We start from the raw sequence: 22,997 nt of genomic DNA on the forward strand, positions 1-22,997 counted from the left end.
TACATATTGGACCACTTTTACTATGAAACATCATACAAACAATATATAATACATTTGTGTCTCATTCGCGATTTTACGAAAATCTTACTGGTTCCACGGTCCGTTAAAAATTGCTCGAATAAGAACTCTTACCTCTCAATGGCGCAGTCAACCAGGGAATTTTCGCGAAGCACGTGCAGCTATTATTTAAATTATTCGTGTAATATCGTAGGAACTTTACGAGGGATGAGGAAAATTTTTAATAAAAATTTTAACAGAGCAAAAGTAGAGGCAACGCGGTTGTAAAAATTTCAATGGCACGTTTATCGTCTGTAAAAATTTCTTTGAAATGATAAGCAGCGAATAAATGGGAACTTGCGTTTCGTTTGTGCGTAATAAATTCATGTTTAGCGAGTGCCTTTTTTCGCTTTCGGTTAAATAAGGCGATATTGGACCTAATGCGAGTCGGCTCCCAAAGAGAAAGATTCATAAAGAAGGATTTAATAAAATCTTCCGTTGAGCCGCAGTTACAAAGTATTAATGTCTTGAAATGGCTTTATGATCATCAGCATATCTTTATTTCCTTCTTAAAGGATTTCATAACGCCGGGAAGTCGTTTCTCAGATTCAGCAGATATTTCATCCCGGCATCTCGTTTTTATGCGAAGTCTAATCTCGCCTTTCCGCGCTCTGTGCCATCCGATCTGTCGTTATAAAGTCAGGAAACTCGCATTAAAAATCCTGCGTCAAAGGAAGTTTAAATGTTACAAAGATTTGCATACGTTCAACCATCACCGTCATGATTTTTTTTCTTCTGCCTTTTGTGATCATTAATACGTAGACACAAAATCGCCAATATTTTCGCGAAGAGTATACTCGTAGAAAGCAGCTTAGGTAATAATGCCCGTACGTTTCGCGCTAAGAAGACAATTCCGCGTCGATATTGAGCGATCAGGGGCGCAAAAACGTCGCGTTATCCGGAAGAACGAAAGATTCAGCCGCTTGGCGAGTTTCCGGTTCTCTTATCAGAGGCGGATGCAAAGAGGGAATGTGGGCTGCGCTGGTGGGATACGGTGGAGGAAAACGGGGTGGAAGGGGACGAATAGCTCCCGCAGGATGCGAGATAACTCTCATCCCCGTAGCCTCATTTGTATCCGTTTCTCCCCCTTCCGATTTCCGTGGCGAACGGTAACTTTTTTGCGTTGCTGCATCGTCAATACTTAATAGTATGTCATCGGTCTGTCGCGATTCCTGGATGAAGTTGAACTCTTCTTTCGTTCGGTTTGTCGTCCATTGTAATTGCGTATTTCTAACAGAGTCTCGAGCCTTTTAATATCAAACGTGGTTAAGGCTACGTCGATTTCTATTTGTATTCGTAGTTGATTCAAAGCTAATCTTGGAACACTAGCGACTATTAACAATTTTAATCTGTAAAATGATATTTTGCGTAAAAAAAATACTTATTCAAGTGTGGATGCTTGAATTTCAAACGAAATATTTCTATCATTGATTATTTCACAATGGGTGATCAAAGTTGCTACTTTTAATTTAACGTTTGCCCAAAAGTGTCTCGCAATTGAAAATAGAGAAAACGCAGACAATCTAATCTCTCGGTTAGAACTCCACGAGTCGCACAAATAGAGTTTCCAAGTGCTTCGAAGGCTAAGCGTTTAAAAACGCTTCACCGTACTTTCATTTACCCTTGAAACTGTTTCGCGCAAGGAAATTTACTTTCCGAGAAGTTCGTGAGAGGTGAAATATTACGAATTTGCATCGAGAGTTTTTCAGGTTAAACGACAGTTCTTCGAGGGTCTCCGATGGTTCCGACTGTAAAGAAGATCCTTATTTTCTGTTCGCTGGTACCGTACGCCAGGACGATTCCACCCTTCTTTCGTACCGCCATCGTCTTCCCACGTTTCTACGTTCGAGAGGAGCACCCTATTAGAGAAACAGTTCGGAATCGAGATACGCGTACCTTCTACAAAGAGAAATATTTGCCGACACGAGACGGCACTAGACGTTATTCCATCGAATCGCCTCGGTTCTTCGTGAGAAACTTACTACTCGTTTAGATGAGATTTTGTTTTAAATAAAGGTGGAGGTAATTATTTGTTTTCTGGCTGGAGGCGACTCCGGGATATCAATGTCACCTTCATTTTTTTTCGATGACTTATTTTGAAACGTTTGTAAAACGTTTGACATTTTCGCACTAAAAATTTCTTTCGGTGTTGATTCTATAGGAAACTCTGCTTCTACCTTCAACGGCAAGATAAGTAGAAGAAAAATATTGGGATTAACGTTTTGGAAAATTGAGAGACGCCGGATGCGGGCGATACGCGTTAAGGCCGCTTGATAGTGTAATTCTTTAAAAACAGATGAGACGTCGATTCGATTAAAATTTATGAGGCGGCGACGGTTAGAAATCTGAAACGAGCTACGAGAGATAGCTTGTTTTCGACAACGTGGAGGGGAATATCCGGCGATATCCGCGAGTGTGCACCAAAATGGCCCTCGAAGATGGGATTTCTTAGAATTATAATCCTATTGATGCTCCTGCGAAGAAATTCGCTTGATATTGGGTGAATTATTCTTGCATAATTTTAGATACACATTCATGAAATGCAAACAAATCTGCTTCTAATATTATATAACAACAAACTACACGGAGAAATAATACTTATCTAACGGACACTTTTAGAACGCTTAATCCTAACCCATTTGGACTCGCGAGAACGCGTAAAATGCGAGCGCGTGACGTGATTCTGTGTCAGATTCTAAAAATCACAGCGGTATTTCCGTCTCGCGTCGGGAACACACCGTGGTTAATTAATACGCGAGGTCTGACGTGTCGAAAGATTCCGCTGTCGGCGGTTTGAATAAAAATAACTGGCCAAACGAGAAAGAAGAAAACACTCACGTAAGGGCGGCACGATGAAACGTTTATGACATGGCTTGCAAGGATCCTCGAATTTCTTTTTTTTATGGACGCCGGATGTAGGCGTCGATCGAAGCTCTTCCATACTTTGTAATCGTAGCGGGGATCCGATAATTCGGCCTGACTCATCGATCAGTCGTGACTCGAGCTGAATTTACATGCGGCGCGTGTTGGCTAATCGATTCGTCTCGTGGATTTCTGTTGCATTCTAATTGGCGAAACCACGATGACACGTTCCCGATTCCGACGTGTTAAGATAGCTTTATCGTTCGTCGTGGTTATGTTTCTTGTACGTGGTGTAAACTTCCTTGATCCCTCGAGGCATTCGGGGTGTAATGTATGGAGTCATTAGATTTTGGAGATGTTGGGATCCAGGTGAGAAATTTGGAGACCGATTTGTACACTTACAAATACGTGCGAAATGGAACGTGACAAATGGAATTATTTTTGCGGTCTTGGATCATGGTGACGAGGCATGCATGTCTCATCAGTTATACATAGGCATGGTGCGCGTATTTCGTTTGAGACACAAATAGATCGTCACTGGAGCAAGTACAATCGAGAGTTATGGAAAGATGTTTCATATTTTTTAATACTGAGAACAGTAAATAGAATAACCCTTCAGGATAACATTAACTAATATCCCATAGTAATATTCCAAAAACTATGCGCACTAGTCGAATAAATTTCCAACGCATGACAAAATAGAGATTACTAAAACAAAAGTGAAAATACCGAAAGTTTCCACACATTCATCAGTCACTATCGGACAGCTAATAACGTGCGCTCCACAAAAATCGTAGAAATCACTCTCGAAGAAGCCTGGAGCACGTTAGCAGATGAGCTGGTTGATAAACCGCAGGATTAACCGTGCGAGAGACAAGGAGGTCGTGGCTTATTTCGTACGTGGAACAAGTAGGCGATATATTATAAGATGGGTTAACCGTGGATGGTAACACTTGCAGAGATAGTGGAGGGAAGGAAGAAGGGTGAGAACGAGCTTTCAAATATTTTACAGTTTCCGAGCACGTTTCGTGCCCAATATGTCTGCCTCGGGCAACAGACCTGACTGTACCACGTCTCCGAAATTTTCCTATGATTTTTACACTCCCGTTCTTCTTTTTTTCCCCCGTGCTTTATTTCGCCATATCTCGAGGAGAATAGTTTTCGCCCAGCAACAATACGAAGGACGAATCTGGCAACGTTGTTATCGATGAAATTTCGCCAGAGTATATATAAAATATGTTCAGGACAGTATGGTAAAAATTCATCAACTGAAACTATTGGAAATGGTTTATATAAATGTTTCTTATACTTAGCCTTGTCCTCGAATTACATTCATTCATGGAACATCAGTCATCCTCGTTTCAGCTTGACATACGTGTACTAGTTTTTCACTCGGCCATTTACAATCGACCCTTTACATCTTGTCTATGACCTCAATGACTATCTGTGAATGCACTTCTATAGTGTCTCATCACTCGATCCAATGTACATATTCTCTTCGCTGAAAACGTCGAGGTCAGAACAAGGCCGGACATGACGAATATCTACACGCACTTTCTATCATTATTATATCAGTGTATAAAAATAAGCTAAGTAGGTTTTTAGAAATCATATGGAAATCAGAAAACAAATTCAATTCGTTTACATTTGAAAGCAAAACTCATATGCACTACTAACTATGAAATAAATAGTTTGTCGAAGATCGAGTAATGATCATCCTTTGATTTGTATAAATTGTAAAGGTGGTTAATAAGCGATTTGGTGAAAATACAATGACCGCGCTAACTGCAGATCATCGTCCACGAAGAAATCTCACGACAAAATAGATAATCAAGTTCTATTCGATTGGCGTGCAGACTGTAATTTTAGCGGTTCCCGTTCAAAGGGTTTACTCTGAATGAAAGGAGCTTGAACGAACCCAGCGGGGGTTGCGGAAAGGTGTGAAAGGGGTGGTCTAGAAAAAGAGGTCTCGTTTTCGGGCGAGTGTGCTCGTAAAACAGCCGCGGATACTCGGGATGTATCTCGTGCGGAATGAAATCCGTTGCTCGTTCCTTCTCTGCCATAATCTTCTCTGCGCGCCCATATATCCGTTTTCGCTCTCACCCTCCCCGTTTGTCTCCGGTTTATCGTCTCTGCGGCTATCTACGATGGTAATAATATAGCTTCGTGCTGGGTTTGAATTATAAAATTAATACATTTATTATTCCCAACCACTTTTTCGCCTAGTTTTCTTTGCAAGCCAAGATTAAACTTCAGTGGAAGGGTAATTTTATTTTTGCGCGTTAGACTTTGCGTGCTATTAAACAATCGGGATACGATTAGAGATCTCCTGTGTGTCTTCAAATTCCTGATAATATTTTTAACAGCGCTCTGTTTCTCTTTGCTTCCTGGTAAAAATTCCTATATATTTAAAATAATATAAAATTTTGATAGCAACAGGCCTAAAGAGTGCAAAGGATAAGATGAAATTTCATAACCCAAGCCGAATTAGTTTTTGCATGGGTGAATACGCGAGGTGTGTGATCGGACTTCGTCATGCGATAGCGAAACTTTCGTTCACCAACGCAGTATCTGTTTGTTGAAATTTCTCATGCCTACGATTCAGTTGCGTTAAAAATAGAGATAGAATACAAATATAAGGACAAAATGGAATGAAAAAGTAGAACAGATAGTTTCGAATATCTCGCGTCGCAATTGAATTCTGGCCATGCGTAATGTTAGCTTTCCGTCCTGGTAACACTTACAGTGAATTTAAACACACAAAGGGAAATTCATGAAAAAACAGAGGTCTGTAAAAACGTCCAAATCAAAAACAATAAAAAGGACCGATATATACGCGGGCTAAGATTTCCTAAATACGACGAAATAATGGATTCACCAAAAGATGCTTCAAGGTTTTATTTTCCTTTCGATGCATCTGTTTAGAAATTTCGTTTCTCGAAATAGCGCGGAGTAACGAAGAATTAAATACCGCATGCCCACCGCGAAAATACCGTATTCCCATGTTCTAGGTAGGAACCGCGCTTTAATCTTCATTATTGTTCGCATTTTCGGCGTATCGTGTACGTTTCCTCTGCGACCGGATGCGCAGGTCCGGGTGGCGTTGGTTTCGTGTTACCATGGCTTTCCGCGACGGGAAATTAATAAATACCGGAATTTCAGCCGGTTGAATCGGATTAGAGTCGCGGGAGAACGAAATCCGTGTAGAGGAAGAAACAGGAAAAAGAGATTCACGACTGGAAACGGTTGGCTGTCGCGCGAATAAGGGCGAGGAGGATCTACAACAGCGAAAGGCACACTTTAAACTCGAGCTTCGGCACTTAAAAGCATTCCGTATCGAAAAACTGCCTGTGACTTGGCTTTATTGGAGTATCTAGCGTGTTTCGTGCTGAATAATGCCAAGGTAAGGGCTCCAGTCGCGAGAAATCAGGAAATTGCACATTCTTGGAGAGTATCAAACGGGTGGACAGAAAATTAGAAGTTTATCCTTATTCGGTCTCGAATATTCAACGCTAGGTTTGCTATTTGATTAAAGTACGGGTTAAAATAACAAATTCCTAAACAATATACCGCATTACAAATTATAACATGTTGAATAAATTATAATGAAATTGTCATCATTGATGTGGTCACTGATAACCTCGTGATGTGACTTCACATAAAGTAATTAAATAAAAAAAAGGCCGTGGAGCTAGATAGGGTCGGAATTAATTTTTATTAAAATTACCAGCCCACCAGGAAGAAGTGCTGGGAAAAGTATAGGAGGAGGGAGAAAGAGAAGAGGGTAGAGGGTGGATTCAAGAAGGTGGGACGAGGAGAGCTTTCTCACCTGCGGAATGAAGCACTCACGCGACGAGTACCCGGTAACGAATGGTCGTTACTCTTCACCCAGAACAAAAGCATCGTAAACAAAACAGCACCGCTGGTCTACACGCCTCGTGGGTGCTTCTGCTCCCATCACGCGTCTCCCTGTCAATTTCACCCTCCGCTTACCTCTGCGCTCCACATTCGAAATCATCTCTTGTTCGATGAACGCGCACGCCGCGCTCTGCGTGCTCTAACCATTTTACCAACCTTTTAATTCCTCTGTAAGAAGAGTACCTTCAACGTCGTTTCCATTGTGCTGCTGATCTCTGTTCTGTTATTTAGGTTCGCAGGGTTTTTTTTCTATTCCGCTGATAGGGCAGATGATTTTAGGTCCTATCGAGTTTGCCAGCTTTCTGGTACATTTTAGATTGAAATAGTCTCGGTTAATAAAATTTTAAGCTTTGTATGGGCTCATGATTGTTTTACGCGTCGACGAAACGTACAATATTACAAATGTTTCTTTTGAAAAATTCAGAGCTGGTGGCGAGTGGAATATTTTAGCGAAACACGAATTTGTCAATTTTTCGTTCTTGCGTTAGAGTGTCGCGAGAGCTATTAGAATGATTCTTGCAAGGGTTGTACGTGCGCTTCTCACGAGATTTGTCGGGGATGGAGGGAAACATCGTCGCTGTTTTTACGTGAGAGTGCACGTACTCTGCATCAGGTGTCCTGAAAAACACAGTGCTTGAACGCCTGACCTTCTTCCTGGCTCGTCGAATCCTGTCTTCTATTTTTATTCATCTTCCGTTCACACCTTTCGCCCTTTGGAAGCTTCGCCACTTTTTTGCTTCGGTGACATTTTTTAGCCCCTGCTTCGTTTCGTACCTCATGGATTTTTAAGTGGTTGATTGAAAACAAAGTTTAGAGTTCAGTTGTATTTTTTAACGATATTAATACAATGGTGTAAATTCATGTAGTATTTTTAGTCAAATTTATTTCTACAATTCTAGAGTCGAATGACAGAAAAATTGAAAAATAAGATAACACGAATAAAAGTAAATAGCAGTAGACGAACGTCCCCCTGATCCAAGAGAACAATGGATTGCCTGATTAACGAAGGACCCTCCCTTGGGTGGTCCTTCCTTGTACTTTGCTTAATTAATGAACAAGGAGTACCTCGAGAGTAACATCCTTCTCATTATCTTATTAAAGCTAAGAAAATTTACTCTCACTATCAAGCATACTTGTACAATCTATCGACCTACTATTTATTGTTATTATTTACTGAAAACAAAACACAATTGTATCCCTACAGTGATAGTAGTCGCGAGTATGAAACGATGCATGTTCCTAAACCATTGATAAATAGCGTGTATCGATTTTTAACAAGCACGATGCATGTTAGATTATTCGAGGGCACGCGCTGTTCGATGGGGTCCTGGATCGAGCACGTGTGGTCCGACTGTTGGACAGGTAAAAAGGAAAGGACGAGTTTCGAGAAGTTCATTTTGCTTGAAATGTATCTGCGTAGTCAGCACCATAAACCTGATCCTGAGCTTATCTCGAGCCTCTAGGGTGGCCACCTGTCTGTTTTTATTCGACGTCGTTTCGCTGGTTGGACCACAGATGGACACTTCCGTGGGAATAACTCCACATTTTGATCAGGGCTCGATGATCTCAATGAAGCAAGAGAAATGGTCATTATTATTTTTGAAAAAATTTTAAATGCAAGTGTAGATATTAAAATTTCGAATACATTTGTTGTTCTATAATTATTCGTTAGTTTTCAGACCACTTAAGGAAACTTACGTTTCGCCAACACTTTGCATCGAAATTTATTAAAATTGGCGTCCGTGTTGTGCTTGACGATGCGTTATGTAGGTCGTTATTTAATATTTCTGACGCCATATCAAGGGCCACATAGCGAGTCGGCCCTTTCGTTGCAGGTTTCGCCTTTGCATATTGCACGCCCGCCGTTTCCGTCTCAGAAATATTTAAACGTCTTCCTTCGCTCGATGAAGATACTTTCTTTTTTTTTTTTTTGTTGGCTGCCAGGAAAACAGGTTTCTCGAACGCGAATCAAACGAGTAAGGGTATGGAGCGTAAAAGGTGGACGAAAATGAAAAAGAACGATGTCCCAATCAAGTAGACGAATAAAATCTCGCTGAACACGATGATTTCGTCAACAAATACTATTTCCAAATTTTGCGAAAAAGTTGTAGTCCTCGACGATCTTGGAGAAAATTCCTGATGATACCATCCATTTGTTTTTATTCTCCCTAGTAGAAATATTATATTATTCACTTCATTTTATTTTATTCGCTACAAACTATAGTCACCTTATCACAATATTAATGATAACTAAAGAAATATTAAATTTATTTGATATGTATTCTCATATGATTCACTTTAAAAATATTTCACAAAAGAATTCATCGTGGAAGAGTAAAAATGTGATTAATTGGGTACACTTACCCAAACGAAAACTTACCGTCCGTTATCTAACGAAGAGAAATTTCAACAGGAAAAGCGAGGTTAATTTTCGTAATCTTTGTTGGGAGTTTGAGTGCTTTTTCACTTACTCCGAAACCACAGTAACCTGGATATAAACGCGAAAGGTAACGCCGTCTGTTGTAATTAACTTTTATTTCTCGTTCAACGGTGTAAAGAGTTGTCTTCATTATAAGGGACTTTAACACACCGGTTTCCACGTTGCGCGACATACATTTTCGGATAAAGTTTGGACAAGGGATTAGTGTAATTTAGTTCCACCGTTACATCGTGGAATGATACTTCAGTGCAATGCCAGTCTTCGTCAAATTATACTTCCCTCTTAAATACCGTAAAAAAATGATATCTTTATTCGTATACAGTATCGCTATCATCGATTTTGTTAACTTTTTTATTTCATGAAATGGACGACACTTTTTCTCCCAAAACCCCCATATCAAATATAAACGAAAATCCGACCATCAATCGGTTATTCGCAAAGTAACGTTGCCATAATCGCCTAGTAAATCGTTTAAACGGCCCGTAAAATATTCAAAGTGCTCCAGATTCGAGTGTTCAAAGCTCTCCTTAAGACTTTCCCGTGAAAGCATCAAAAGCAGCGTACGAAAATCCCGGTTCGTCGGTTGTAGCGCGAATTAAATCCTGCCTTTAAAAACAAACGCCGCCCGATGCATTTACCGGACACATTCGTTCCTTTCTAGGGACGGAATCGGGGACAGGTTCAAATGGTGAAATCGTTTTTCCGAGGAAGGACGCTGGCACGTTCCAGGAAATCCACTTTTCCGTGCTACCAGCCAAGCAAACATCCTACTCTCCCATCTTGGGAAGACGAACATGTCCTATATATCGTACGTAGCGTCTGCCTTCACGGAGGAGGATCGTACCTGTTTGCTCTGGGAATCACACCGTAATGCCTATGCACTACCACCGCAGAATCCACCTTCCGCTCCTGCAGTCCTTTCTTCCTGGCTCGCCTAGTTTCCATCGAGTTCGTTCCTCTGGTCTGCGATGTCGTTCAATTTACATCAATCTTCCCTTTCGCCCTTCGACCTTCGTCCTTGATAATCGTTCCACTCGTATTTCTCGTTAGCTTCCACATTCTGTTACCTTCATCCATCGACGTCTTCGTTACTTTTCACCGCAGCTCTCGAGGTGAATTGAACCGATGGAGATTTGTCCTCAGGGGTTGTAGGTCGATTGTAGTTACAGTACGGGCTCAGCGATCCCGGGGTACCCGAGCTACTGACGTTTCTAATTGAGGAAATTATGAGCAAAGGTATCGAAACAAAGTGATGTAAAGCAAGAATTAAGTGAATGTAAAGAACTGATGGAGGTTCCAAAAATGTAAATTGCCCCACGTAATTTTCATTGCTGTAAAATTTTTTAAAATTGCAACATCGAAATTAGATTCTTCCATGAAACATTAAGGAAGTCCTTTTTATCCGAGACTTCGTCCACAGACGTTACGTAGTTGATAAAAATCTGCACAGGATACGAGCAGCTATTGAATTTCTGTATTTGCATTCGCTTCCTGTCGAAGCTGTAGCAGCATCATTGTAAGAACGTTTGATGATCGTTACCGTGCTACGAATTAACTGTAAAGGGTCTAATTTTCTGGGCTTCCACCGAGCCAATTAAAACGATTTTCCGGTGTCGCATTCTGCGGGGACAATGGTGTTTCCCTGCGGCCGTTTCCGGCCAAGCAATTTCCCGCGTGTCTGAAAAGAGAATTCAGCTGACACAATATGCAGCCATTTGGAGGACGGCCAAATGAAACCGAAAAATTACGAGCTGGGCAAAAGCTATGGTTCATATTCTCATCGCGATAGGGAAAACGTGTTGCTCCGTGACACCCTTTTATTTTGCGATTTCTTTTTTTTTTTTTTCGTCGCGCGATTTCACAGCGTAAAAACGATGCTCGATGAAAATAAATACAAAAAATGACTCGTTGTTCTGCGGTTGATTGCTTCGTAAAGAATGAAGGCTTACGATGAATTAAATTCGAAGTTTATCATAGTTACAACACAAGCATGAGAAATTATGTAATTATTTTTAATCGTTTCGTATCTCACTTCAGCGATTATTTAATTCAATAAATTCCTTCGAAGAGTCGAAATCTTTTTATGGTCTTCCATGAATTTTTTTAAGTACCGAAGAAATATAGATCAGCCTAAAAATTCTATAATAATGCAATCATCCTCTCAAGCTCCACAATTAAAAAATGGTTGGCGATCCACATGTTCCCGTCTTGCGAACCTAAATTTCTGCATGGCGCATGCACTTCCCGCTGGACAACTCTTGTTTTCGCTTTTTCTCGTCGACGCACCCTCTTCCTCGATTCCTCTTTTTCCAGAACGTGCGATTCTAACCGCTTTTATTCCACGCGGCGCAGCGGTGCATTAAAACCAGAACGATTCGCCGAAAAACGGGATCGCCAGCGAACGATCGATTCGGGGCTGGAATGGCCTACGAAGAACGAACGCCCCTTTATCGGGGCGCATTTGTCAAGCTGGGCTCTGTTGAGCACCGAGTAATGGCTAAGGAAAAAAAATTGGGAGGGTACGCTAGGATAGTGGCAACGTTCTACGACTCCCCAAGAAGATAATCGGAAAGTTTGAATGCGATTTTCCCCCTTGGCTACAGCCCATTTGAGAATATTCCGTGAGATATTACGATGTCGTTCGTTCGGAGCTTCCCTTTACCTGGGCTATTTTTTACGTTGGATTTTCCTTCTTTCATCGTGATCATTATCAGGATGCTGAACTTGTGGCGGACTTGTGCACACTTTAATCGAAATGAAAACAAGAATCAGCTTGAAATAATTAGCTTGAAATAAAAATAACGTCCATGGATTCGAAGTAACAGCTTCTTCAAACAACAAATTATTTCATTATCTATTAAATTTAAATGATAGAAATCTGAATTAAATTCTGTTCAAATTTTTCATTATTTCCGCAACGCTTGTTCCCAACGAGTAGATACCACTTTTCATTTCAAGTATCACTCTTTCTATGTAAAACTAATGAAACCGAGGCACCAACAATTCCAGCATTCCTGTAAAGTTAAATACAGTCAACAGTGGATTTATAGAACGCGAAATGTACATTAAAGTTTCGTGTAACGACGAACTGTTATGATAATCTTCGCTCGTGCAGAAGACAATGTAACAAGAGTCACGTTCAAACTTATGGAATCCAGGAGGGTGACGTTGAAATATTCTACGTTCACCCTAAGTGCGAGAGACGAACAACGGATTAACAGGAAGGAAGGATAGCATAGAGATTAGAAGAGACGGAGTGAGAAGTGAACGAGAGAATTCCTGAAGCTGTTTACCGGATAGAGGACTCCCACCGGACCAGGCGGAAGTATATCCTCAGTAATATTTAATCATAGAACCTGCTGGGCATCCAGCATTCTAACAGGATAGGTGCAACCCTCGTAAATATGTACTGGCTACGTAAATATACCAGTTGAACCTTCCTGCGTCCGACGTTCGCTCTTCTATGCCTTTGTCTTTTCTCGTATCTCAGGTCTTCCTCTACAGCTTTTCCAAAATCTTTGGAAAACAGTCTGATTCGTCGGAAAATAAAAGTTGGAAGTTGTCGCACTATTGTCTGCGAAGATTACAGCGAACACTTCATGCTAAACTTTCCGCCAGAAAATTATTCCCTTAAAGATAAACCTGAGATCGCGCAGGGAAGTCATGCTGGTTGGGGAAAGGGGGGAAGTCAGGACAGTCTTATAAGAATGGTACCCAGAATCGCGATAAGGGAAAGTTATCGAACTTCTTGAAATTATGATGGAGAACGGATCTTTATTGGGGAACATTAACCTCCCAATTCCGATATCGTTTAGGCGATGAATTACGACTGATTTTTCGTTGGATGTGAATTGCGTTGCTGAAGATAACCCAAATTGCTATCGTCTTCGCGAATGTGCATCTAATTGCAGCTCGAATTCTGTATTGGGTGTGCTGGTTACAAATATTGAATGTCGAATTAATAGTAAAATCATTTTTCTTTACGATTAAGTTGGAATTATTTATTAATGTATCTACCAATAAAAGATCGCGTAATTTCCAGGGAGATTTCACCACTCATACTTAACTTTACTACGATATCAAAACGTAGTAGAGTTGCTGCAAACGATAATTAGAAACTGTATGTTAGATTCGTTTAATAAAGCCGTGGAAACGTGGAAACAAAGCGATTATATCGTCAGTGATCTCCACGATAGGTATTGTACTCTGTCCCGTGCGACATTGTGTCCATTTACTAACCAACTGATCATCCTTTTTCAACAGTGTTTGACCCGTACATACCGTTTCCACTGTCCGACCGCTATCCCTGATACACGTCTGATAATTCCTAACTCTTCTACATTGTTCGACCAGACAGGTTTGCGAGTTTACACAATACAAAACTATTTTTCAATGTTTTGAAAAGCGGAGTATACAACACAGTGATTGGTCATCTGCAGAATCAGATGAATCGTAACCCAACATTTTCGTTTTAACGTAACTACAAACGTATCGTTAACAACAAGCTTGGAAAATGTTGCCCTGACTAAAACGACTTTAAAGTTCGGCATGAAACTTTAGAGCGTATAGGGAGTTCAGTTAAAAGTCTTATTATAACTTTGCCAATTTTTTGAATTTCACCATGATACCTCACAATTATCCTTTTAAGGTTTCAAAGTTTAAGGAAATGGAAAAAATAATGGATGTTGTTTTACCGCAGAGCTGGAGAGTCCGTTTGAGAGGATCAGTCAGTCGTGGCGAAACAAGATCAAACGAGAGGGACGAAACAGGAATTCGATTAAAATTCTTAAAAAGCCACAACAGTTACTTTAAAGATGAAAGAGTATTTCAGAAAAGTAGAAATAATATTTATTTACACGTTGAATATACCGTCTGTCACTTTTCTGCTGTTTAACTTCTTCAACCCTTCGTGCAATCGCAAGAAATGTTGCTCTTGGATTCTATATTACTGGTGAAGTCTACTCCAACAACACCAAGGGACGAAACCCAACTCGGCTTCGATTGTGTACACTGCCAGAAATGGGAAAACGGTTCGATTACCTGCATCAATCGCGCGAAAAGCGGTTCGAAATTACGGACATTCTCCTTCGCCGTGAAACGAATAATCCACAGAGCCTCCGTGGATGATAATCACGGAGCGAGAGAACTTCTTAGCGAAGGAGACAGAGGGAATAATCGGAACCAGGCATCCAGCGTCGATATCGCCCCGTGATATCGCGAACGCCTGCGATTCTGAATAATTTAAAACTCATTCCACGACGTGAACGTACCAGGAGTTTCGGGACGTTTAATATCGGAGTCAACCGAGCGTTTGTCCCGGCGAAACCGGATGCTTCAAAGGAATCGCGCTAAAATCGCCCCTTGAGGTCTGTCGTCTCTTCGATTCCAGCCGATCCTGTGGCCTCCATCTGTTCTTTGGGGTTAAATAGAGATTTCATGGGTGGGGTCTTTATGTAAGTTTAGTTCTCATCATTTTTTATTCTTCGTTCGTTCGAAAAATGAAGAATCATTTTTCATTTTTCACTCTATAAAACAAAAAAAAAAAATGGCGTCTGATATAAATTGTTTATTATTCAATGGCCAAAAACTTAAATTTAAGTGTCAAATTGAAATATTCATTGAAATATTTCGCTCCCTAAATTTTCATTCAGCATTTTCCAAGAATACCAATAAACGTTCCGCAGCTACCGCGGATCTTCGATTATTCGATATCGGTTCACCCCTTTTCGCAAGTAAAAGACCCGGAGAACGTATAACGTCGTCTTTTTGTGTTCGACAATAGAAACTTACCTGCGCAAACAAGCGAGATTTCCTAGGACGGTAGTCGCAAGGCGGTCGACGATGTCTCTAAATTAAAATAACAAAGGATTCGAGTAGGATATCCTATCGTGGTCTTATGTGAGCGCAGCGCGACGCGTCTCTTGTCCACAGGGCTTCCAGTTTAATTTTCTTGTGCCAATACGCAAATATCCCTCGGGCTGGCTCTTTTCCTTTCCGAGACTCGCGATGGAAACCAACCGCGAGGCACGTCGGGAATAGACGGCCAATGACCTGCAGGCGACGTGCTCCCAGCTCATCCGAGGATCCTCGATTTTTCCGTTGGAACGGTCGAGTTTCCCGCCGTTCCACGATTTTCCTCGACAAAGGAATCGGAAAACAGACGATGCGCCCGCAACGCTTTAGTATTCCGTGAATGCGCACACGGCACAGATTTCGAGGACCTTGGATGCACCTGGAGGAATATTCAATCGTACATGATTCCCTTTCGCAGCCAGCGAATTCTTCCTCTCCACTTACAAAATTTCATCGTAAATTCGACAAGCAACGCGCGTGTACCGTTACCGAAATATGCGTTGCGACCGTGTTCTCGGTCTAATAGCGAATCTGACGAGGGACATTTTATTAAGAACAAGATCGAGAATGGCTTGAGATATGTATTTTAAAAAATCTATTACTTTTCCTGGTAGTTTAGAAACATATACATTGAGGTTGGTTTTTCGCAGAATAAAATTCTGCAATCGTTAAAAAACGTTATGTTAACGAAAATGAAATGTAGCTATTCGTAGAACTGCGTTATAGCGTGTTTAAAGGAGATCGCTAAACTAGACAGACCATCGTGTGTCATTCTCATTTAAAAAATATTTCATTACTCGTGAGAAATTGCGATGTAACCTGTGACAAGGGAAAGAAATGTGTCTGTCCTGGCAAATTTATGCTCCTGCGACGTCGTAAGATTTTTTACCCAACCGTCGCGCGAAGCGACGAAATGAGATCCCACGATCCTTGTTATCGCTCTTCCATCCGTCATCCCTTTGTTTTTCCAGTTAGGGAGTCGTCAAGATGACGATGCCAAGGGAGGACGGGGCTTTCCAGTAGCAACAAAGGAACACTGTTAGAGTCTTATCGCCGGTGGCGTCCAACTTCCATAGTCCATTAACTTTCCGTGAATGAACTCGAACATTTAATTCTGCGAATATCGTAACGCGAACGATACACGAGAATGTAATAGTACCTAATATCTAATATAAATCAGTTCTTATCGAATCCAATTTTTGGAATTTTTCATTTCCTTTTGGAATTCACTTTGCTCGAATGTATCAATGAGGAATAAATCGTTAACTTTATCCGATTCGTTTTGATTTAGCTACAGAGGTCGTGAGGGTTTTTAGCAAAAGATCATGCGACGTGTTATTCCCATCTTTCCATTCGACGTGATCGAAACAGTTCCATTTGCAGAGAGCGCGGATTGTTTATGGAGGATATGCAGGTGTAGCCATTTAATGGCACGTTACACACACTCGGTATAATAGAAGGCTATGGTATACTCTGCGAACAGAGTGGTGTTATTATAGGACGGAAGGCTTTCCTAGTCGTTTTCTCAGCTCGATTTCGTTCCGCCACTGTCATTCGTATCCTCTTTCACGAATTCTCTCGGCAAGCGTCCATATTTACACAAACGTTATCTCTCGACAGCTCCCGTGGAACCTAAGGTTGGGTCCAGACCTGAATTTAAGCGTCGAGCCACGTCATCTAAAGGTGCATTCCCCATTTATACTGAGCGTAATAGTGATTCGAATTCAATCAGTAATTACTAGCACAAATACCAACCATTTCAAGGTATAATAAAAATAATTACTGTAAAGTTAACTCGTATTTTCATAGATATTCGAGGTACTCAGGTTCAGTTGTTTAACTCAAATACTAATTAATTCATGACTATAGAAATAACGAGAAAACAATTTCTTTACGTATTCAGATATATGAATAAAGATTATGAAATAGGAATTCGCAGCATTGGACATTTATATTTATCGAGTAACTTGAATTTTGGGTCAATAGATTGTGCAGTTTAGCGTTTTGCTATTTACGTTCCCCGATATTGGTACGATTGTATGAAAACTGTTCGGCATTCCAACAAATTTATCGTTTGTGAAATGGAAAGAAACCGATTCCTTTCAACTGAATAGTTTAAACGATCAATAACCAGGCGTAACAAAAATTCAGCAACGCAAACCGTGAACTGACTCACCGAGCGTGTTATATTTTTATACACGCAAATGAATATTTCGGTCCGAATCTGTTTCAAATTCTGCTATAGATTAATAATTACTCTCCTTTGTTGTAACTCTATTTAATTATTTAACTAGATACAGGAAACAATACTTTTGCACAGTGTAGATAAAATGATTCTTTAATTTAAAAGTAGTACATTTCACGCGTCTCTTTAAGCTGTTATCGTCTCCGTAGAACGATGCGCTAATTTTAATCGCAACTTACATGGTAAGCTCCATCTCGCGACGTGGGAATACTATTGTTACCACGATGGTCCGACCTCATCGGCTGGCTCAGTGAACTGGGGTCTAAACAATCTGTAACCCTTGGGATTAGGAAGAACTAGAACATAGTTAATCCTGTCAAGTTCGTCAGCTGTTCTCCACGGTACCATTTAAACCATGGTAAGGTCTTCATGGTACCATCAACACCAATTCTGGTTAACTCATCTCCCTGTTCGCGATGGGTCTGGAACGTGTTTTGATACTTTTCATTCCATTACATAAAACTGTGAACGAATCGTCAACTCATCAGTTACCAAAATGGCGCCTGAGTTTCTAAAATCAAGCATCTAACGACCCAGCGAGGGATATGCAAGAAACGAGGGCCTATAATTCCGTGCAATATTTTCTCAACGTATTGCAACTCTAAACGTATTTTAACTCTAAAACTTGCGGATCATAAGTTTGAAGTAACTTAGCGTTCTTGTCTGCGCATCGAGCGGAAGCGTTCGTAGCGGCTCCAACGACTCGTTGCGCATTCGAAGTCTCTTTGTGCAGCTGGATTAGAATCCTAGCCGAAGTTTCTGTCTTAGTGTTTATCGCGTGGCTCGCTGCAACAACTCGCAGACTGGCATAAATTGCACGCGGAGTTGGCTTCTTTCGCGTCCTCTTCGTTACACCCTCGTTTCGGATTTAATTGCTGGATGGCGCGTCGTCTCTGCAAGCTGTTAGAAAACGGAACGAAATTTTCGTTCGTCCCTGTTTTCGCGCAAATTTACGTAATTCGAGCGCTCTTGCGCGAGGCCTTCGATAACGCTGTGTTCGTTATCACCTTGCTTTGGAATTATTTCGTTGTATTGTTACATACTTTGCCAATTGAGCAATCGGTGTTTTATTGTTTTATTTGATGTAGTTTTAGACGGGTAGTGCATGTGATGATTTAGAATATATAACGCACGTTTTTCTAGAGGTGTAAATTAAATTATAATTGCCGAAGTATTCATTTTCTGACAAGGTACGTAGCTTAAAAATGTCATTGAATTTCAAGATAATGCCTGTATTTTTAATTCTGATATGTACCTGATGTAGCACACCTTATTGCAATTGATAACGAGATGAAGCAACGAGCATATGTACGTAGTACTTAACATAGATCCATTCCAATGTTACATGTGGACACGTACATCCAATTATACAGTCATCTTGAATGCTCGAGGATCTTCACTTACATACATGCTTATCTGAAAAATCTCGGCTGTTCAAGTTCTCTTATTATCTAAGTAGGACGACGTTCTGACCTATGAGAAAAATATTACGACAGCACTTATAGAGTCACGAAGTATTGCATGCATTTTTTTCAATTTGTGATTAAATAAATAAATAAAGTAAAAAATCTCGCGAATAAAAGGCGCCAATGTATTTCCGCGCAATACCGATTAACTCACCCTTTTAGGTGACGTTCCCTCGGTCCTTTTGCGCGGGATTATTCACGAGCGAATGAACTATTTAATAAACTCCCGGAGAAGCACGAAATCGCAATCAAGGCCCTTGACACGTCGCACGTGTGTCCTACACGGTGTCGAGGAAGCGAGAACATCGAGAGTACACAGAATCAAATTATAAAAGGGTTGCGTTCTGCCAGCGCCAGCATTCATTTTCCATCGTTCGCGTGCCTTTTTCATCGTCTTCTCTGACGTGTCCTTTCTCTCATTTTTCGGTGCTTGAATGAAATATTTAATAAACTCGTTACGCGACTACCAGCTCACGTCCAACGTAACAATAAACCGTCTTTGAATTTTTCACCCTGGCTCGATTTAGCCACTTTCCATTGTTCGACTTTTCACTCGCGAAATTTTCACACTTTCTGCCCACCAGCCTCCATTGCCACTCTTGTTCTCGTTCGTTGATTCCTTTGAGTCTGGCTGCTTTAATTGTCAAAGGAATACTCGTGGGCCGTTTTAACCTTTGATTGCAACAAGGTGCTAAATAAGTTCTTCTTATTTTTTGGTACTTGGGTGAAGCTATTTGTGGATTCAAAGTTAGATCGCTTGCTTGGAAAATGAAAACTGAGTGAAAAAAATGCGTATTAGTTGGATTTGGTCTAAATGTACACAATTTGTCTAAAAATCAGATTACACGTGACAAAAATAGTGGATAGTGGATAGTGGATAGTGGATAATAACAAGCTATTCGAGGGGTGATCAAATAATCACAGACCCGTTGCGCAAACCGATAAACGAGAAATTGTCGTCCCTCTAACGCACGATATTGGTAATATTGAGTTTAATCAGGATTACTGATTAAAGTACAGTTTGATTAAAGTCAGAGGTGCTGTGGTAGAGACAATTTATCGATGTTATTACCTCCTAACGGTGCACTGAATCTCGCTGTATTCGTATTACATTGCATCCTGCGTAATAGAAATCCAATTAGTTCGAATACTATGTTGCACAAACACCTGTTAACTGAATTTCGAAATTACCTAGTAGTTGGAAACTATGCGATCGATTATTGGTTCTTTGTATTATTATATGTTTCCCTCGTGTCTTGCACGCAGTACTTCAAGTCGCGCTATGGCCGTGTCATCTATGTTATTGACACGTGCAAATAGCATAACTCGATAATCGAAATCTTCCTTTAACCAAATTCGAACAATTAGAATGTTGAATGTTTACATATATTTGGTTGAATTTATAAATTAATTAACTTTGCGCGATAGAATTTATGCGAAACTAAACGAAAAAGGGTAAAAGGATAAGCAGGAATTATGTACTGTTAACGAACCGTTTGCACAAAAAAAAGTTGTTAAAGTTTTGCCCAATTAGATTGCGTTGAGTTACTCCTGAGAGGAAAGCGCTTCTGGCACTTTCTCTCCCATTGGCATAAGGGTTTTTCGAGAAACTAGGACAGGCTTTACTTACTTTCTAATGGAAAGTACAAAAAATTTCACTGGTAAAAAGGTTGAATGGTATAATGAGAACTATCGTTTTCATAATGGTGCAAGCGGAACATGAACTTTATACAATATCGTATTTTTTTAAATTTCATATTGCAGCTTCGTACAAGCTTCGTATTAATTTCATTTCCTGCAAAGTGGATGGTCGAGTAACTAGCATTTATTTTGTAATTTACCGAGAACATTCGAATTCCAAAATTATGAAAGGCGACGAGCCGACGTTTGACGTACGATGTTCGCCTATACTATTCTTCGATTCGGCGGTCGGCTAAAACTCGGAAACAGTTAAATCCATTTCCGATATCGGATGGCGTACGTCGAACGGTGGTTTGTGAATTATGCGAAGCTCGCACAGGAAATACGGTTTAGCGGACCATATGACGGTTTCGATCCCGCTGAATTAGGGTAAAACTATTTTAATCTCGAGAACTTTCTGACGGACGGTTGTCTAGACCTGCTTCGATCCGATGGAGTTATCGGTCGGATTGCAAATTGCAACCCTGTTTATCAATCTAGAAGAAAAAAGAAAACTGTCATTTTATTTAGGAAACGTGGCAGAAATTTATTTTTTTCGTAATAGTGAAATGGATATGTTTCATATTTTTATTTATATTTCTATTTCTAAACACCGTCGACCAACAGCGATACCTCCCCCACCCCTATTCGCAGCATCGAGGAAAGTAATTACGAAACGAAAACACTTTTAATCTTCTCGTTGTTTATTTACTCGCGAGCACTTTCGTCTTTATTTTGGGCGGGAAATTAAAATTGTTTCGACACGCACAGGAGGAAGGATCATTTTTACGGATCCGTGAGTCCTTTAGAACCGGCTCTCCCTCCTGAACGGTTAATATTTGGCATTGAGGAGTCCAGCATTGTTGCCAACCCCTCGAAGGAGACGTCCTTCGAACCCCTTCTCGACTGCAGTCGAATAAACTTCTCATCTCTTCGGTTTTCATTCTCGAGCGGTCGTTATGCCCGGATTCTCACATTTTCGTCACGAATCCCACTGTCCCCGGTGCAAAATGAAATTCTCGGTGGTGAAAGTACCTTTCGGCGTATATTTGAAAATAATCCTTGCGTCCACCAAAAGTTTGCGATTCGTGATTAACTACTGTTTCCTCTTGGAAAAAAGATACATAACGGAGCAATAATTTTTTTAAAAATAATATACCCCCTTTTTTGAGTAGCCACTTTACGATACTTAAATTACGTAAACTACACTCCACGTGAAAATGAATTTAATTAGTTGCCTCAACGTATCGACCATCTTTTGAAGAAAATTAATCATGTCGATACATATTAAACTGAATGTTGAACTTGTTGTTTACCCTGTATGACGATGAAAAGCTAACATTTTGTTAAGCAAAGCGAGTAATCAGTTCTTGAAAATTCCCAACCCGTCTTTCCTCTGTGACAGAGTTATTCGCGACAGTGGCGACACAGGGTACGTGAAGAGGAAACGGAAAGAGGGAAAGAGAAAGTGAGGAGAACTGATTGAAGTCGACGACATCGACTCGGTGTTAAGCCTTTGAAATTGCACTTGGAACACGGGACCGAGCATGTACTACGCTCCCCCATTACCTTCCTATTTCCTCACCTCTTACTAACTCGACTAAAGTTTCACAAATTACTTCGTATCACCTCGCGTCGCCTTGACCTGTTCGGTGGAGTTTCCTACTAGTAATTATCGCATCTCGTGACGTAGCTTTGACTGGCTGTTCGATGAATTTACGTGTTTTACCCTTTGCACTCGAAGTAATTTGATTGCAGAATGTGCTAAGAGGAATCGTGTATTAAATCATTGTATTAAATAACGTAATTTACAATCTTTTTATGTTAAGAGTCAAAACTTGAACTACCAAGCTTTATTTTACATTGCACAATTCTGTCGAAAGAAATTTCGATCTTCTACTTTCTTACTTAACTAGTGCCCACAAGTAGCGGCGTTTACGAAGAATTGAAAAGAAAAAGGAATTGACACGGAAGCATACATTTCTTTGGGAGGCGTTCTCGAGAATGATGAGTTTGCAAGAAGAGGGCACCCCGGATGTCTCGAGGCTGTCCTGGAAGACAATACGAGGAGTGCACGTCGAGACTACCACTCAGACTTGCCTGGAGGCGACCTGTAATAAACAATATGACTCTTACCTGCACCTTTTGTGTGCCACCCGGTACTTCCTGTTCTGGAGGGCCGAGGGTGCATCCGGGATGCCCTACGGCCCTGCTCTGGCACACACTGCAAACAGAGTCGTAGGAATTCAATTCTGTAGTGTGTCTGCTTCACCGTGTGGATCAAGAATCAGTTTTGTTTGATCAGTTTTCTTCAACTGGACGCGTCGTTTCCACGTGGGGAGCTTTCCTCCGCTAGACATTGTTTAATAAATGTTAACACTCGAACGGACAGTGACGTCCCGGCTAAACTTTGCCCCAGGCGAACCTTCCAAGACACGGAGTCACGTTCTGCCCGAGGAACGAGGTGTACTCGCAA

At 40.7% G+C, this 22,997-nt stretch overlaps 1 protein-coding gene across 6 annotated transcripts in view; it reads left to right on the top strand.

The window, feature by feature from the left end:
• The window catches only part of LOC128887275 (collagen alpha-1(XVIII) chain), a 237,746-nt gene that overhangs the window by 17,868 nt on the left and 196,881 nt on the right, over positions 1 to 22,997 (top strand). The gene's annotated exons all lie outside the window — the stretch shown is intronic.

The sequence above is a fragment of the Hylaeus anthracinus genome, unplaced genomic scaffold (genome assembly GCF_026225885.1).
Source record: "Hylaeus anthracinus isolate JK02 unplaced genomic scaffold, UHH_iyHylAnth1.0_haploid 11985, whole genome shotgun sequence".
Classification (NCBI taxonomy): domain Eukaryota; kingdom Metazoa; phylum Arthropoda; class Insecta; order Hymenoptera; family Colletidae; genus Hylaeus; species Hylaeus anthracinus.